The sequence below is a fragment of the Phyllobates terribilis genome, unplaced genomic scaffold (assembly GCF_046119375.1).
Source record: "Phyllobates terribilis strain yellow unplaced genomic scaffold, ASM4611937v1 Scaffold_12__6_contigs__length_324123572, whole genome shotgun sequence".
NCBI classification, from domain to species: domain Eukaryota; kingdom Metazoa; phylum Chordata; class Amphibia; order Anura; family Dendrobatidae; genus Phyllobates; species Phyllobates terribilis.
In genome coordinates this window covers 144,769,033-144,787,869 of record NW_027362772.1, presented here as the reverse complement: position 1 = coordinate 144,787,869, position 18,837 = coordinate 144,769,033, and positions in this window count along the sequence as shown.

Genomic DNA, 18,837 nt, shown 5'->3' with positions numbered 1-18,837 from the left:
CCTCAGACTTCGCTGCATTGATTTTAAAATTTGACCATGTAACAAAGTGATCTATTTCAGCCATAACAGCAGGGATGGATATATGTGATTGAGTGATATATACTAGGACATCATCAGCAAATAGAGAGCACTTGTACTCGGTGCCTCCCACCTCAATCCACCTAATATTGGGGTTATGGCGAATTGATGAGAGCAGGTGCTCCATCACTAGGATGTATAAGAGAGGGGACAGAGAACATCCCTGCCTTGTCCCATTGGTGATTGTGAAAGGTGATGAAAATGTTCTGAAGCGCCCCCTGGGCCTTGGGACACCCGGAGCCGGACCCTTTTTGGTGGATGCTGGTGGTTGTAGTTCCGTGGCGGCAACCCGGTTCCGTGGCTCAGGGCGGTCAAACCAGTGGCAGAACTATTTATGTGGTTTTGATGTTTAAATGTCCGACTACGCCACCCGTGGATTGCGGTCAGAGTGAACCGCCTCTCCAGGGCAGACCGCTGAGGCTGGTGTTGTGGGTGCAGCAGAGCGTAGCATAACTCCCCACGGGAGGAGTATAGCCTCAGGGCAGTGTATGCGGAGGATGGGGGTGATGGTGCAGGGCAGCAGCAGTAACGACACGGAGTCAGTGATGCAGTCCAGGGCCTTTACTCACAGTTCTTATTATCCAGACCACGTCTGCAGGTAACGGCTGCCCACGTCGTACTGTGCTCACCAGGTGAGGGGCTCAGACAACTCCCAGATAACTTTGGAGCACTTCACAGGACCCCCTTTGTGTGTCCTTTGTCTGGCCTTTCTTACCAACACTTCTGTCCGGCTGCCTCGGGCCTCCTCTTGGTAAACTTGGCGCCAGTTTCCCTGACCCTATGTGGTGCCTTCCTAGCGGGTGTAGCGAGGGGCTGCGCCACATAAAATGTCAGAGCCTCCGGTTTCTAGCTGAGGGTCGTTTCCTGCCTCCACTAGTTCGGGGACCGGTCTCCCCCTTTGGCCTGACCCCTCGACGCAGGTGGATTCGGGCGTGCGGTGGCGACTCGCCCCTCCGCACCCCTGGGATCCCTTCATTCCTCGTTCCTGGAGCCTTCTCCGCTCCTCTTCCTTCCTTCTCCCTCTTCCAGGCCTGGGCCTCTGTTACTAGGCCCGCCTCCGGAGCAGAGCTCATGCAGAGCCCCTGCTCCCTGCCACTTCTGCTCAGACTTCTCTGCACTGAACTAAGATGGTGCCCACCTTTTATACTCCCTTCTCAATGCACCCAGGAACTGCTTCCTCCCTGCTCCTGCACTACAGGGTTCCCCTTCCTCAGTGTTCCCTCCCCCCACTCCAGCCAGGGACAGGGACTGTCGTGCCCATCTCAGGGGCATATTGGTCGCCCTGCCCCACGGCAATGTGGTGTAATGCATGCAGGTGTCGGGTCCTGATCCACACTCCATCCTTACCTGAGAGTGAGATATCACACCTCTGGGTGAGGTGCAATACGTCTGTAGCAACCGAGCCCTCAGGGTGCTACAGTTCCATTTATCTTCAGCCTAGGTGACGTATTGCGATACAGGGCCGTGATTTTGGCTATAAAAGGGTCCCCTAGACCCCTACCCCAAGCTTTTTAAGAGAATCATATATGGCGTGCCAGGAGACTCTATGGAATGCTTTCTCAGCATCCAACGAGAGTATCTACTTACAAATTTTTAACTGCATCTAGCCCAGGAAATACTTTGCGCCTAGTAGCAGTGTCTGCTAGTCAGCGGATTATCCCGGCTGTTAAGCAAGCTACACCACCTGTAGTTTAGACACTTAATTTTTTCAAAGGAAATGATTCGGGACCATGGGATACTTAGTGAAGAGCATCAGGAGGCACCCCAAGGCATAGGGGCTGGGACTGACAGTAGGATGCCTTGCGGTGGACAGCCGAGCTCGATCCTTATAAAAGCTTTTTAACTGCAGCAGCTTTAGTGGACGCTACTGGAGCTGGAATTACGCGGCTGCTGGCATGAGACTTGCCCTCCAATAGATCCTTGTAAATGGATTTAAAGTGTATTCATTCAAATTAGAGAGACAATTTAAATTAAAAAGCTTAGAGCTGCCTCCACCACAGGGGGGCTCGCTCGACCCACCAGCGGACAGGCACCAGTATTGGGAGAGGGGGGCTGGCCGTCAGGGTTCACCGCGGCTCTGGCACAAACCCGGCGACACGGAGGTGGCACGGGCAGGAGCGGACTGGCCGTGTCGGCTTCTCACTTTTTGGATTTTAGAAGGGCATGACATGCCTATATCTGTGTCTCCCCCTCCTTTTACTCCTCCACCTCTTTTATTTTCGCATGACTATATGTACTTGTCACTTTTCCATGTGTTAGTTATGTCTTCTGAGCAGTTTGTCAGCTTTTGGACACCTTTGAAGGTGTTTTCTATGTGTTTCTATGTGTTTTTGTTTGCCTGCCATTGTTTTTAACGGTGTTCGAAGGTGTTCGACGAACAGTTCGACGAACAGTTCGGCGAACACACGGGTGTTCGACGAACCGAACCGAACTCGAACACTACGGGGGTGGCTCAACACTAGTCAGTATCCTGTATGGAGCATTATATGGTGCCCATAATACTGTATGGAGGACTATACTGTCCGGTCTGCACTGTGCGCTGTGAGGATTCGCCGGTTTCTGAGCTTTTGTAGAATTTACAATAGATATCGCTCATGTAATGTAGTAAGTGAAATCCTTGGCCTTGTACTATATATATATATTTCTCTGCGGTATCTTTGCATCATGAATCATGGTATGTGTTAAAGGGGCCCACTGAAACTCTGTCACCCAGGGCCCACAAAAACCTGGAGCCGCCCCTGGGGGTAAGTATAACAAGTTTTATTTTTTTTAAATACAATTAATTAACTAGGAGTGGGGGGAATCAGAGATGCACGGGGGGATGAGAGATGCACGGAGGGGGGCCTTCATGCCCACTATGAAGGGCAGGGGGGGGGCCAAAAAAAATTCTTGCACAAGGGCCCACTACAGTCTGTGTCTGCCCCTGGAACTCGCTCTCTACGCCTTGGAGGTCCTGACCTGCCCTGCCGCTAGTGTGTTATCGGAGCGTGTTTTTAGTGCCGCTGGGGGAATTATAACAGATAAGCGCACTCACCTGCCAACTGACAATGCTGACAATCTGACCCTTATCAAAATAAACAAGGGCAGGATTGGGCCAGACTTCTCATCACCACCAAATGACAGCAGAGTAACATAAAGTCAAATCCACTGTGTTATTTCGGGAGGTGTGTTCCCATGCACCGCTTCACTCCCACACATGGGTATACGCTTCCTCATTTCGGCTGTATTTTGCTCTTCTCTTTATCCTCAGCCTCCACCACCACTATACCACCAGGGTGACCTTGGTCCGTGTTGCCAGCATTGCAAGTTCCTCCGTCCTAATTTTTGGCAGCTTTTGCTTGGAAGGCATAGGCAAAGACTATGGGAGACGCACTCCCCAATAATGGGAATAATGTTTTTAAGATGCTGTACTGCATGGCTCTTGTTTGCCAGCATTGCAAGTTCCTCCCTCCTAATTTTTGGTAGCTTTTGCTTGGAAGGCATAGGCAAAGACGATGGGAGACCCACTCTCCAATAATGGGAATAATGTTTTTAAGATTCTGTACTGCATGGCTCTTCCAAGGGGCATTTAAACAGTCTTGTTAAGCTACTGCAACCTCCACGTCTCTTCCAAGGGGCATTAAAACCGTCTTGTTAAGCTACTGCGACCTCCACCACTTTCCTCAGGGGCATTAAAACCGTCTTGTTAAGTTACTGCGACCTCCACCATTCTTCCAAGGGGCATTAAAACCATTTTGTTAAGCTACTGCGACCTCCACCACTTCTCCAAGGGGCATTAAAACCGTCTTGTTAAGCTACTGCGACCTCCACCACTCTTCCAAGCGGCATTGCATTTCCTCCTAATTTTAGTCAGCTTTTACTTTTCAATGCATAGGCGAACATTAAGGGAGACCCACTCGCCAATAATGGGTAGAAGGTTTTTAGTATGCTGTAATCCACGTCTGTTTCAAGGGGCATTGCAGTTCCTCATAATTTTTGGAAAGCCTTCCATTCACTGCTTAGGCCAACAGTGCACAGGAAACACAGTTGCTATAAATGGAAAAAACGGTTTAGTTAAGGCCCTCTGACCTCCATGCCACTTCCAAGGGGCATTGGAGTGCCTTGAAATTTTTGTTAGGCATTGCACTCACTGCATGCCCTTTAACTGTGTAGCCGAACCGCTCCTTTTGGTACAGAAACAAGACATGTGTGGTAGACTGGCCTGATATTGATGTGAATGGTCCCTGTTCCTCCTGCTCTTTCTCCTTTGCCACCACCTCATCCATCATTCATCACCTGAAGCTTTGTTTTAACGGGAGTCATAGAACTGGGATAGTAGCAGGAAAATATCCAGCAACCCTCGGAGGGGGTAGGATATGCGCCAAAACGCTGACCACCTAAGGCCTAGCCGCTACTACATACATGCGCTTGCATTCCAAGAAAACAATGTAGACGCTAACTTCTATCATCATCATCATGCTGCTCATCTTGGCACTCTCAACTCCCCTGATGGAGAAGCCAGGGCTCACCGGAGGAGTCTGGTTCTCTGGTGGGCTCGTCCAATGCTGCCCTAAAGTAGGCCGGGCTAAGAAAAGTGTGTGGGGGGATGTTCCAAGGAGAAATAGGGGCGGTTGGGGACCGTTTATGGACACCCGGCCGCCCCCAGGCGGCTGGGGAGCGTGTGTGTGGACACCCGGCCGCGGGGCGGCTGGGGACCGAGTATGGACACCCGGCCGCCCCCTGGCGGCTGGGGACCGAGGGTGGACACCTGGCCTCCGGGCGGCTGGGGACTGAGTTTGGATACCAGGCCGCCGACGCAGCCATGACATGGTGGCCGGCGTCTGCCTCCACATGCCTAAAAGGCCCAATTTCAAGTGCAAGCAAGCTAGCAGGATGGTATTGCAGTCTAGGGGTGGGTGGGTGTTTGGTTGCACACTTACTCTTGCATTCCAAGAAAACAAAGCAGATGCTAACATCTATCATCATCATGCTCCTCACCTTGGCACTCTCAACTCCCCTGATGGAGAAGCCAGGGCCCACCGGAGGAGTCTGGTTCTCTGGTGGGCTCGTCCAATGCTGCCCTAAAGCAGGCCGGACTAAGAAAAGTGTGTGGGGGGATGTTCCAAGGAAAAATAGGGGCTGATGGGGACCGTGTGTGGACACCCGGCCGCGGGGCGGCTGGGGACCGAGTATGGACACCCGGCCGCCCCCTGGCGGCTGGGGACCGAGCGTGGACACCTGGCCGCTGGGCGGCTGGGGACTGATTATGGATACCTCGCTGCCGAAGCAGCCATGAGGTAGTGGCCAGCTTCGGCCTCCTCCAAACTAAAAGACCCCATTTCAAGTGCAATCTAGCAGTATGGTATTGCAGCCTGGGGGTGGGTGGGTGTTTGGTTGCACACTTATGCTTGCATTCCAAGAAAACAAAGCAGATGCTAGCTTCTATCATCATCATCATGCTCCTCACCTTGGCACTCTCAACTCCCCTGATGGAGAAGCCAGGGCCCACCCGGGGAGTCTGGTTCTCTGGTGGGCTCGTCCAATGCTGCCCTAAAGCAGGCCGGGCTAAGAAAAGTGTGTGGGGGGATGTTCCAAGGAGAAATGGGGGCGGCTGGGGACCGTTTATGGACACCCGGCTGCCCTCAGGCGGCTGGGGACCGTGTGTGGACACCCGGCCACGGGGCGGCTGGGGACCTAGTATGGACACCCGGCCACCCCCTGGTGGCTGGGGACCGAGCGTGGACACCCGGCCGCCGGGCGGCTGGGGACTGAGTATGGATACCTCACTGCCGAAGCAGCCATGAGGTAGTGGCCAGCTTCGGCTTCCTCCAAACTAAAAGGCCCAATTTCAAGTAAGTACAAGCAAGCTAGCAGTATGGCATTGCAGCCTGGGGGTGGGTGGGTGGCAGGCTGCATACTTGTGCTTGCATTGCAAGGAATGGGGTAGGTACAATTGAACACTGCCCTGGGACAAGGACTTGCACGGATAGTTGCAAGTCTGCATTTTCTGATGCGGAAAGGATCACTTCTGATGGGCACTCTTTTAGGCAGTGACCTGGGTGTCAGAGATGCTTCCAGGGGTCTTCCCCATGCTGTTCCCATGTCTTTTCAGCACTGTATGCATGTGTCACACAGCACATGACCAGATAAGGTTGTAAAATGTTAAAATGACATTTCCCGGTGAATGCATTTGTCACGGTTGAAAGCAATACAAAAGTGCAAAAACGCATAAAAATGCTACTTGTGAACATAGCCCAAGTTGTGGAGGAGTATTTTTGTTTTTGGTTATTTATTTTACCTTATACACAAGTCTTTACCCTGGAAAGGATGTTCCTTAACCAATTTCACAGGAAAACCGTTTCAGTTTAGATTTATTGTGAGCCCGTAAAAGTGGATTAATACCTCTGACCACGTTGTTGACAGCAGTGAGAAATGCTTCCTGGGGCGATGCCCATGCTGTCCCCATGTCTTTTGAGCACTGTCACTATCGCTTTGGTCACTTTTTAGGCTTTCTACAGACTGCCGGGGGTGCCGCCATAAAAATGCTTGGGTCTCCCATAGACTAACATTGGGCTTGTTGCTCGGGTCGAGCACCCGAGTATCACGGCGAGCTCGGCCCGAGCTTCGAGCACCCGAGCATTTTAGTGCTCGCTCAACACTGGTAAATACCCACACAAACAGTAAATAATCCCACACACAGCAAATACACCCCACACACAGTAAATACCCCCCACACACAGTAAATACACCCCAAGCAGTAAATACTGCCCACAGTAAATCTCCCCCTCCACAGTAAATACCCACCACACACAATAAATACCCCCGACCCACAGCAAATCCATCCCCACCACAGTAAATGCCCCCACACACAGTAAATACCCACACACACAGTAAATACTCCCCCACGCAGTAAATACTCCCCACAGTAAATCTCCCCCATCACAGTAAATACCCCCCACACACAACAAATAAACCCCACGCAGTAAATACTCACCACAGTAAATACCCACACACACTGTAAATCTCACCCACCACAGTTTATTACCCCCACAAACAGCAAATACCCCCACACACAGCAAATACACCCCAAGCAGTAAATACTCCCCACAGTAATTCTCTCCACCACGGTAAATACCCACCACACACAGTAAATACCACCCACACACAGCAAATCCATCCCCACCACAGTAAATACCTCCCACACACAGTAAATACCCTCACACACAGTAAATACACCCCCACGCTGTAAATACTCGCCACAGTAAATACCCTCACATACAGCAAATACACCCCACACACAGCAAATACACCCCCAAGCAGTAAATACTCCCCACAGTAAATCTTCCCCAGCACAGTAAATACCCCTGACACACAGTAAATACCCCCCCAAGCAGTAAATACTCCCCACAGTAAATCTCCTCCACACAGTAAATATACCCCCACAAGCAGTAAATACACACCCTCATGCTGTAAATACACCCCCACACGCAGTAAATACACCCACACACAGTAAATACACCCCCACACATAGTAAATACACCCCCACACGCAGTAAATACCCTCACAAACGCAGTAAATACACCCCCAACACAATAAATAACCCCCCATACAGTAAATAACCCCCCCCAACAGTAAATAACCCCCACCTCCATGCAATAATTACCCCCACACACGGTAAATACACCCCCTCACACGCAGTAAATAACCCCCCCAGGCAGTATATACCCCTCAGGCAGTAAATACCCCCCAACTCCCAGCAGTGAATACCCCCCAGCCCCGTTACACTAAATCACCTCCCCATCTTTGGTGTCTTCAGCTCCACTAATATGGAACACTTACCACCAATGTGTGCCTCTGCCTGCGGCGCCAGCGACTGATGTCAGCAGCATGATCACATGACGCTGCTGACGTCGCTCTGTCCAGCCAGTGAGAGCTTCAATTGTACTCACGACTGAAGGACGAGAGTACAATTGAATACTGGGAGCCACGTACTGCACGTTCTGCGAGCTGGCTGTCAGCCTGACAACCAGCTCAGAGAACAGCCGACACCCAGTCCGGGGGGCGGCAGAATGCGTCCACCAGGAGATACACACTTCGGACCGCTGCATTAGGCCCCGGCTGCCCACCCCTATATACACCTCTGATCATGGGTATGAGCGCTATCTATGAAAACCACCACTGGCCGGAAGTGCTTACTTGTGGAGCTGGCTGTCTAGTTTTAGTGGATCACGTGGGTACTGCACATCCTCCTCCTGTTCAAAGCAATAGGAGGTGGATGTGCAGTACCAAGCCCCGGTCACTACAAGTAGACAGCCAAGCTCCACAAGTAAATACTTCCAGCCAGCGGCCGCCACCGCCGCCACCAATAACAGCTGATCGGTTTGGGTGCCGGGTGTCGGATCTCGGCCAATCAGATATTGATGCCCTATGCTAAGGATAGGGCATAAATGTAAAAGTAGGGAACAACCTCTTTAATATCCTTTTTTTTCAACTACATAGGACTGTTACAGGATGCTCTTTCCTATATAAAGGATCGCTGCAAAAATATAGTGCCCAGTATATACATTATATAACTTGAGTGAAATAAGTATTGGACATATCACCAATTTTCTAAGTAAATCTATTTCTAAAGGTGATATTGACATGAAATTCTCACCAGATGTCTGTAACAACTCATCCAATCCACACAGGTAAATAAATCAAACAATAGATGTCCTTAAATTAAGTTATGTGTAATGATGGGCGAGCACTAAAATGGTCGGGTGCTCGATGCTCGGGTCGAGCACATTGGACACAGAGCAGTAGCGAGCATGCTCGCTCATTACTAGTTATGTGTGAAAATGAGAAATGACAGGAAAAAAGTATTGAACACACTTACTGACATTTATGTAATGCTTCGTACCAAAGCCTTCGTTGCTGATGACAGCTTCAAGATGCCTCCTGTGTGGAGTAACTAGTCGCAGGCATTGCTCAGGTGCGATTTTGACCCATTCTTCCACACACTCTTCACATCCTGAAGGTCCCGTGGGCCCCTTCTATGATCTCTGAGCTTTAGTTCCTTCCATAAATTTTCTATTGGATTCAGGTCAGGTGATTGCCTGGGTCATTCTAGCAGCTTTATTTTCTTTCTTTGAAACTAGTTGAGTTTCCTTGGCTCTGTGTTTGGCATCATTATCTTGCTGAAATGTCCACCCTAATTTCATCTTCATTATCCTGGCAGATGGCAGCAGATTTTTATCAAGAATGTCCAAGTACATTTGTCCATTCATCCTTCCTTCAATTATATGAAATGCCTCACACCATGATGTTCCCACCTCCAAACTTCACTGTTGGTATGGTGTTTTGGGGGTGATATGCAGTGCCTTTTTGCCTCCAAACATGGTGTGTATTATGGCATTATAAACTGGTCGTGGCCAGTTTATAGTGAAATTATGTTCTTTCATCGTCTGGATTATGGCCCAAACAGTGCTCCCTGGAACCTTCAGTAGTTTAGAAATTCTTCTGTAACCAATACCATCAGTATGTTTTGCAACAATAAGGTTGCGATGGTCTTGAGACAGCTCACTGGTTTTACCCATCATGAGTTTTTTCTTGTGTGGCACCTTGGTAATGAGACATCTTGTTATAGGCCATCAGTTGAACCAACTGATATTATTTTTCACTATGTGGCAGGGTTGCTTCCTAATTACTGATAGATTTTAGCTGGTGTCATGACTTTCCAAGGCTTTTTGCTCCTCTCTTTCTTCATGTGTTCAATACTTTGTCATTTCTCATTATTACACATAATTTATGGACAGCTATGGTTTTATTTCTTTGCCTGTGTGGATTGGATGGGATGTTGCGGACATCTAGTGAGAATTTCATGTCAATAGCACCTTTGGGAATATATTTACTTGGAAAATTGGTGATGTGCTCAATACTTATTTCACACGCTGTGTGTATATATACATATATATATTATTCTGCTCACCCATTCACCGGTAATGGTAGTAATACCCTGATGGTGGCCCTGTGTATATATTTATATACAGGGTGGTCCAAAAGTAGGTGGACAGAAAGTGTAATAAGGTTTTGAAGGGGGAGATTTATCAAACATGGTGTAAATTGAAGCTGGCTCAGTTGCCCTTAGCACCCAATCAGATTCCACTTTTCATTCCTCACAAATCCACCAGAAGAGCCTCTTTGGAATTGGGATTTTCATGAGCTTCTATCGTGCGAATCCTGAAATCTATTGGGTGGAAAGCTTATCCTCCACGTCTAATTCATGGTTTATTGGAGGATGATCCAGACAGGCGGCTGGAATTTAGTGAGATTATGCTTAACGAAATTGAAGAAAATCCAGTAATTTTAGATAACATTATGTGGAGTAATGAAGCTTCTTTCACATTATCAGGCCATATTAACAGACATAATTGTATTTACTGGTATAATGAGAACATGCATTTAACATTAGAGCAACAACTAAATGAGCCTGGTGTCAATGTTTGGGGTGGTATTTCAAGTTTTGGTGTTTTAGGACCAATATTTTTTGATGGAACAGTCACAGGAGACAAGTATCTCGAAATTCTAATGAATCAAGTTGTTCCCCAGTTACAGCAACAGCCTAATTCAATGACCTTTATTTCCAACAAGATGGGGCTCCTCCACATTATTCAAGAGTAGTCCGCTAGTATCTTGATGAAACATTTCCTAATAAATGGATTGGCTGAAGAGGCCCACTTGATTGGCTGGCACGTTCACCAGACTACCAGACTTGACCCCAATGGATTTTTTCTTTTGGGGAGTACTCATGGACAAAGTTTATAGTCGAAAACCAAAAAGTGTCAGTGATTTGAAAAAATTACATAAGAGATGCATTTCAAGAAATTAATACCCAAACAGACTTGTGCAAAAAAGTTTGTTGAAGCGTAAGAAGCTGACTTCAAAGCTGTGCAAATTTTAATGGAAAACAGTTTGAGCACCTGCGTTGATAAAATTTAAGGGCTTTTGTATTATTGTTCAGAATAAAATGTAATTGTCAATGTTATGCTTGTGTTAGTAAATATAATTTTATATATAAATCAAAATAAATGTTATTATTTTCTGGCCACCTACTTTTGGACCACCCTGTATATATATATATATATGATATGTACTTTATGGCACATGTTGGAGCCTCCGTCTCAAGCCTCGCCTGCACAGGGCTCAATATTACCCATACACCTTAGATAACTGTCTGCTGAACGCTCCTATAAAGGAAAGGTAATTCTCCTGACTCTGATCAGCAGGATGGGTTGTCTGTGAGAACAGCAGTCAGTTGCTGTATCTCAGTAATTTATCTACTATCTTATGGATAACGGATAACTTAAAGGAAATCTCTCACTAGGCTTTTGCTACCGTATCTGTAAACGATATTCCCTTTAAGGCCTAGGTCACACAAGTATTAATTCTCTCAAGCGAGAGAATCGGCTCTATAATGTTAATGGATTGAGCCAAATATCATTTTAGTGTGATCTGATTCTCTCGCATGAGCGAATCTTATGAAAGGTGCGGAGAAGACAGAGAATTTTATTTCTCCATCCATTGTCTGTGTCTGCGTAAACCGGACTGCACTCGGATGACATTGTGCAGTAATAAATTGACTATCGTACTAAATAATGCTGTCCAAATGCATCCAGTGCAGCAGAACATTCCTTGGACATCCGTTAATAATCATAATCATTGATAGCCGCCCCGGCTGTAAGTGCCGGGATTCCTGCACATGGCGCCCATACTCCAGACTGAATAAATCGAGATGTTTGAAAATGTTTTTTCCATTTATTCAGCATATACATACCAGTACCATGTCTAACCATCCAGCGATTCCCATAATTCTACAACTTTTCTTCTTGGAGCAATTTCAATGTTGTGGAGTATATATCATAGCTGAATGCAGACATTTCTAATCTTACCTTCTTCTCTTCGATGATCTTTCCGGGATACTTTTTTTTCTTTAACACTGGTATCACAGTTATGATTTATTCATTTATCTTTTATTTTGTGTTCAGATTTAAGGACAATCGATGATTGAAATAAGAAGCAGCTTCTTCTGTTTCCAATGTGCTTGTAACATTAGAGAACATTCACAATACAACATGTTATATAACACTGAGAGCAGAATTCAGGTTGTCATCTTCTCAGTAGGCGGCGATGATTCACAATCCACAGCATACTTATAGATAAAGTGCTTCAGTCAAAAACAAAACTTCTCGGTGATGAGAGGTTGGAAAAGTTTAGCTTGTTTAGCTTAGAAAAAAGACGCCTCAGAGGAGATCTCATTTACATGTATAAATATACAGGTGCATCTCACTAAATTAGAATATCATCAAAAAGTTCATTTATTTCAGTTCTTCAATACAAAAAGTGAAACTCATGTTATATAGAGTCATTACACACAGAGTGATCTATTTCAAGTGTTTATTTCTGTTAATGTTGATGATTATGGCTTACAGCCAATGAAAACAACATTAACAGAAATAAACACTTGAAATAGATCACTCTCTTGGTAATGACTCTATATAATATATGAGTTTCACTTTCTGTATTGAAGAACTGAAATAAATTAACTTTTTGATGATAGTCTAATTCTGTGAGAAACACCTGTATCTAATATCTATCAGAGTGGCTGAAGCAGCAATTGAAAGAAGCTTCTAAAGGACCTTTAACTGAGCAATGAAACAGCATTGCAGCATAGTGTTTGAGATAAAAGGTGGCAAAATTAGGCAATTTGACTTATTTAGAATCAGTCAAGAGATGAAACTCTAGCCAAGCTAGATGGGCTTTATTCTTTTCTAGGTTTGATTTCGTGGTGAAAATTAGACTTGGTACTAAAAACTTTAAAGCCGATTCTCTCTAAAAAAGTTTCAGTCCATCTCAAACTGAGGACACTGAACAAGTCCCCATTCTAGCTGAGAGTATATTCATGTCTTCAGTTTCCCTTGATACTATGGAGAAGATCCATAGATCCCAATAGTTAGCCTTTGACAATAATCCTACCCAAACATTGTTTATTCCCCCCAGTTTTTTCTGTAAATTCTTCACGAGTCTCATAATTCTGTTCTGGGATTAACCACACTATCTGACTAGTAACGAGGAATTTTTGGCGGCCAACCATTGATCGAAATTGTAGGAAATATGTAATGGCATGTGAAATCTGTGCCTGAGCCAAAACAACCCCAAACTCATTCCGCTGGACTTCTTCGGTACTTAACTACTCCTAAAGATCCTTGAACTAATTTCTCCCCGCACTTCATTACTGACTTGCCATCTTCCAAATGGAAGACTGTTATTTAGGTACTGGTGGACAGATTTTAGCAAACAGTGTAATTTTGTTCATTTGTCTGGGTTATCTAACTCCCAAAGATTAAGTAAATTGTTTTGTCTACATGGGATTGCAGAAAATATTGTTCCCAACTGAGGAACTCGGTTTGTTTCCAAATTCTGGAGGCCACTCCATAGTAAGATTAATATTGAACTGTCTTTTCATCTGCTTATCACCAGAAACCAATGCTCAGATTGAACCTGACAACCACATTCTCAGATCCTATTCCGTAAACTGACTTTGCCATAAATAAGTTCTTTAGGATATTTCCTTTCTTTTGTAATATTGGGTATCTCCCTCAATTTGGTTCTTATTCCAGTGGCCATTAAATTTGTAGACGAGTTGAAGCTTATCTGATTTGAGGTTAGAGAGAACCTGAAAAGGGCACAGGGTAGAAAGATCTCTTCTGTTAATAAGAGTCAGATGGTTGGACCAAGCTTTAGTGTAGTGAACAAAGTGTGGCTTATCCACCAAAAATATCAAACTCAAGGTCATTGGAGCATATGAAATAACTGAAGTCATTAATTCAGTAGACTCCCTTTTGAAGCTTCCTTTCGGATATCCAATGTGTTCCACAAGTCCATATTTAAAACATGCTGTTCGCTAAGTGCAACCTGTTAATAATCCTCCTGTGTTGGTTAGAGGCAAACTGGAGTAGTAAGAACAAAAAATCCTTGATTCCCGTGTACTGAGAAGGTCCTTGCAATACCTTGCACATTGGAAAGGTTATGGTCCAGAGGAAAGATTTGGAGTTTTGCTGGTAACATCATTTGTCAGGGAAATATTAATGTCAGGAAAATGTTCTTCGATATATGCCTGACATAGATGTTCACCCCCCTCCCTTATTCCCCTTCTGCTCAGCACAAAAGCCCTAATTAACACAGTCATGAGGGAGACCTTACGCAAACATATGGCAGCCAAGAACTGGTACAAGCTAACTAAAATGCAAATGTATTTCCTCTTAACACAGACCTGAGATAGATTGACACCTTCACCCAGGCCAGAGTTTGTAGGAAAGAGGAAATGGTTCGTTAAGTTCAAAGGCACTCACAAACAATTCCCGGCCACCAGTCATAGCCAGGCCAACTCCAAAATGAAATATGAAATATTGTGAATTCAATACGTCCGACAGTAACGGAACCCATATGTTTAGTGACCAAATCAGCCCAGGAATGTATATGTAGTTTTCCAGGGCTGTAAGAAAAATCAGGGAGCTGAAGCGCAAAAACACCATAATAGCAGACTGCAGCTATGCAACGTGTGATAAAATCATAAGGGAAAAAATGGCTTCATTTGCAAGCTTCTGCGATCGACGCACGATGAGTTATCGCAGAAGTTAGCGTTTTTAATAAAAATGTACAGACTGGAGACCGGCCCAACTGATGTCACCACAAGGGGCGTGTGGCCAGATCTACCCTTAGGTATAAGAGAGTCCATGGACAGTACAGACTCACTCATTGCCAGAGGGGAATAAGAATTATAAGCAACGGGTCCTGTTTGATAACAGCATAATCAGACTGGGGAGCCCCTCCTCCACCTATACTGAATCGTCTTCGCAATTGTATAGTGTAAGTTTTTCTTCTTTTATCCTGTTTATTTTATGTAACTGCCTATGTATTTTTAATGTCTCCTTTGTAACATCCTTGTGTATATATATTTTTCTTAAACACTGCCTCCCTTTTGGATTAGATATAAAATGTAATAGTTCTGTTTCTTTTGTTCTGTAATCTTTCCCTTCCCCGAAGCCATATACGCTACCAAAATGCAGGCGTCCGGCCAGGCCTGTATTATATGTCAAACTCGGCCGGTGGTGGCAGTGGATAATAATAATTGGGCTATCGTGAAGCTAACAGTCATGGTACAGAGGGAGAGGGTTCCAGGCTTTGGAACCCAGAGGTGTGATGCCATACTGTCACTGGTCGCTTGCAGGTATCCACATAGCGAGTAGTCTGGGTCGCGTGCTCGCGATTCCGCACGAAATACTGACAGCGTGATGGCACGGTGAGATATCGCGTGATCACCCCGGTGTTATCCCTGTGGGTGATCCCTGACATCATTGTTGACAGTCTAATCAGGAGGTTCCATTGGTCATTTCTTGATTAGCCTGGTCCTAAAGGTCCGGAGGGGAGGTCCTACTTTGACTTCCATGCCTGTATTTACTCCTGCACCTATTTAGCATTCTGGGACCTGTAACATGCAGAAATGGAGCTTGTGGGTTAATTGATCACATTGTTGTCTCATTAACAACCTGTTCAGAGCCTTGGGTGGAGCTTTACACTATTTGAACCACTTATTCCCTGCTTCCAGTGCCAGTTATAAGTTCTACTTACCCTGGTTCACTCCTGTTATGCCTCCTGCTCAGCTACTTTGTTTCCCATTTCTGAACTCGGCTTGTCTTTTGACTATTTTACTGCTTGATGATTTTGTTCTTATCCTGACCATTTGGTACAGTCCTAACTTTGTAACTATCCTCTGCCAGCCTGCTCTACTGGCCAGCATCCACTTCGTCTAGATCCCTGTATAAGGTTAAAGATATAAGGTTCTGTCCCCCTGGGACCTAATAGATGGACTGGCTAATGCTAAACTTTGTCAGTGGAAGCCCTTTTAAGTGTTGCCAGCCTTCCACTGACGTAAGTAAGCGTTTTCACATACACACACTGGATTTTTTTTAAAAAAATGCAAATTTTTGGTATGGTTCAGTATACTTGTCTTTTTGTTTTTATACCTTCACAATCCTCTTGCTTTACCTTATTTTATTCAGTCGTTTTCCAACAAACTTTTTGATGGGACAGGAAAACACATGAAAAAGAGATGTCTGTATGAAAAGAACTACCAAAATAAAAACTATTCAATTCATAGTGTTTTTACAAGGCAAAAAAACCTTCAAATGACCCTAAGAGTCAACCATCGGAAATACAAAGCCATAATGCACATACAATAGGACACAACCCGACGGCCTAAAATAGGTTGTGTCCTATGGATTAAAGAAACTTGTTATTATTATGCAGGTTATAAATCTAATTAGTGACACCAATGTGTAGAAAGGTAGTCTCTCTGGTATAACTTGCCCATTAGGTGGCGCTATAATACAAATAATTACTGCATTCTGCTTTTATTTCTTAAATATAGTATTTTTTTTATTTTTTTTATAATCATTCTGAATTATTATTGAAGAGCAGATCAACGTGTTGTTCAGGTAACTATTGTTACTTTCCTGTTTAATATTTGTCATCATTTTTTGTTAATTAGAGCGTAAACATTGTGTATTTGATCTGTCAGATATTAAATGGATATGAGCAAATTAATGTTTATGCTGGTCTGTGAGAAACGTAAAGCATATGTTTTATATGATGTTTTCTTCACCATTCATCTCATCAAAATATGATTTTTCTATAAATCCATGACCAAATCTGTGTATGGGCTGCAATGTCCCTGCATCTCAGCAGGGGGTCTGATATGTACGATAAGAGCTGTACATTGGGGTGGAATAGGTAGGAACTATGTAAATTATAAGGTATTAATGACAGTATAATTAAAGTGGATGTAGCCATGTTTTCCATGAAACTCTACTGCTGTTTAACATTTCTCTCTATAATATCGCCATCTTGTGTTCTGTAATTGAACTGCAACATTTCATCCCCACATTACGAAAGCTGTAACTTTGTTTTTCATTTACCTAGACATACATGGGTGTTTTTTGATTTCTTTTGCAGGACACTTTGTGTGTTTAATTATGCCACTTGAAGGTAATCTGTTATGTCCCCAAATACTATTAACCTGCAGATATGGGGTTAATTTCAGGTTAATAGCATTTTAAAGCTGGTTGGCCACATAGTTACATAGGTTGAATAAAAACCTACATAGATCCATCAAGTTCAACCTTTCTCCATCAATTATACATTTTTGGTCACTAAATTATCTATAACCCACAATGTTATAATGTGGGCCATTACTACCTCTTGTGGTCGGCATTCCACAGTCTGACTGCTCTGACTGTAAAGAACCCTTTCCTGTTTAGGTGCCGGAATCGCCTTTCTTTCACCCATAATGAGTGCCCCCTGGTCCTTAGTATGGTCTTTATAAGGAATAAGTCATGTGCTAGTCCTTTGTACTGACCACACATATATTTATACATGTAAATGAGATCCCCTCTGAGACGTCGTTTTTCTAAGCTAAACAGACTCAACTTTTCCAACCTCTCAGCATATGAGAGGCCTTCCATCCCTTGTAATAATCTAGTTGCCGCCTTTGAACTGACTCTAACTTCTGAATATCTTTTTAAAATGTGGAACCCAAAACTGGATCACATATTCCAGATGTGGCCTCACCAGTGATTTATAAAGTGGTAACAATACCTTGGGATCGCAGGTTTTTATCTCTCTTTTTATACATCCTAAAATCTTATTTGCTTTTGCAGCTGCTGCCTGACATTGAGTACTGCTGCTCAGCTTACTTGTAACCAGAATACCCAAGTCCTTCTCCTGTTCTGTCGTCCCGAGTATACTCCCATTTAATGTATATGCAGCAATAGGATTGCTCCGTCCTAGGTGCATTACTCTACATTTATCTACATTAAACCTCATCTGCCAAGTGTTTGCCCATTCAGTCATCTTATCCAGATCGTTCTGCAATATCGTAATGTCAAGATCAGATTTTAATATCCTTCATAGTTTGGTGTCGTCAGCAAAAACTGACACTTTACTCTCAATCCCATCCCCCAGGTCATTAATAAAGAGGTTAAAAAGAATCGGTCCTAGCACAGATCCCTGCGGTCCCCACTGCTGACTATGTCCCATTTAGAGAACATACCATTTATGATGACTCTTTGTTTCCTGTGATTTAGCCAATTCCTTACCCATCTGCATATAGTTCCCCAAGTCCTTGCTTCCTTGCATATCCGTGCCGAGACGGCTGTTAGTCAAGGTGCCACGGCATGCTTACAACCACGCTCGCAATGCTGTGAGTGGTGACTGTAGCCACTCCAGGCACACCTTTATGACTAAAAGCCAGAGGCAACCAGGAGAAATAAAGTTAATTTTCTCCTGGTAGCCAGGCCTTCAGTGCAGTGGTCCAGCAAATTTAGAACACTATTAATCTGCAGATTAACCCAATATATGCTGGTTAATAGCATTTGGGGATATGACAGATTCAATTTAAGAGCTGTCACTTACCCTGCTTCTATCACTACACCCTGATGATGTCCTGTTTCAGACAGACAAGTTACGGACCGGCAATGACAGAAGAAGTATGCCGGCGCTTTTGATTCTGGATTTTATCAGAGAGAGGCAATGAAAACAGCGGATGATGTGCTGTTCCGGAGGGTTGATTAAATGGAGAAGTGACTAAGAGGTAGCTAAGAAGTGACTAAGAAGTGACTCCAGTCAAACTAAATGTCACAGGATGTAAAGTAAAAAAGCATACATAAGGAGAAAAGTAGGGTA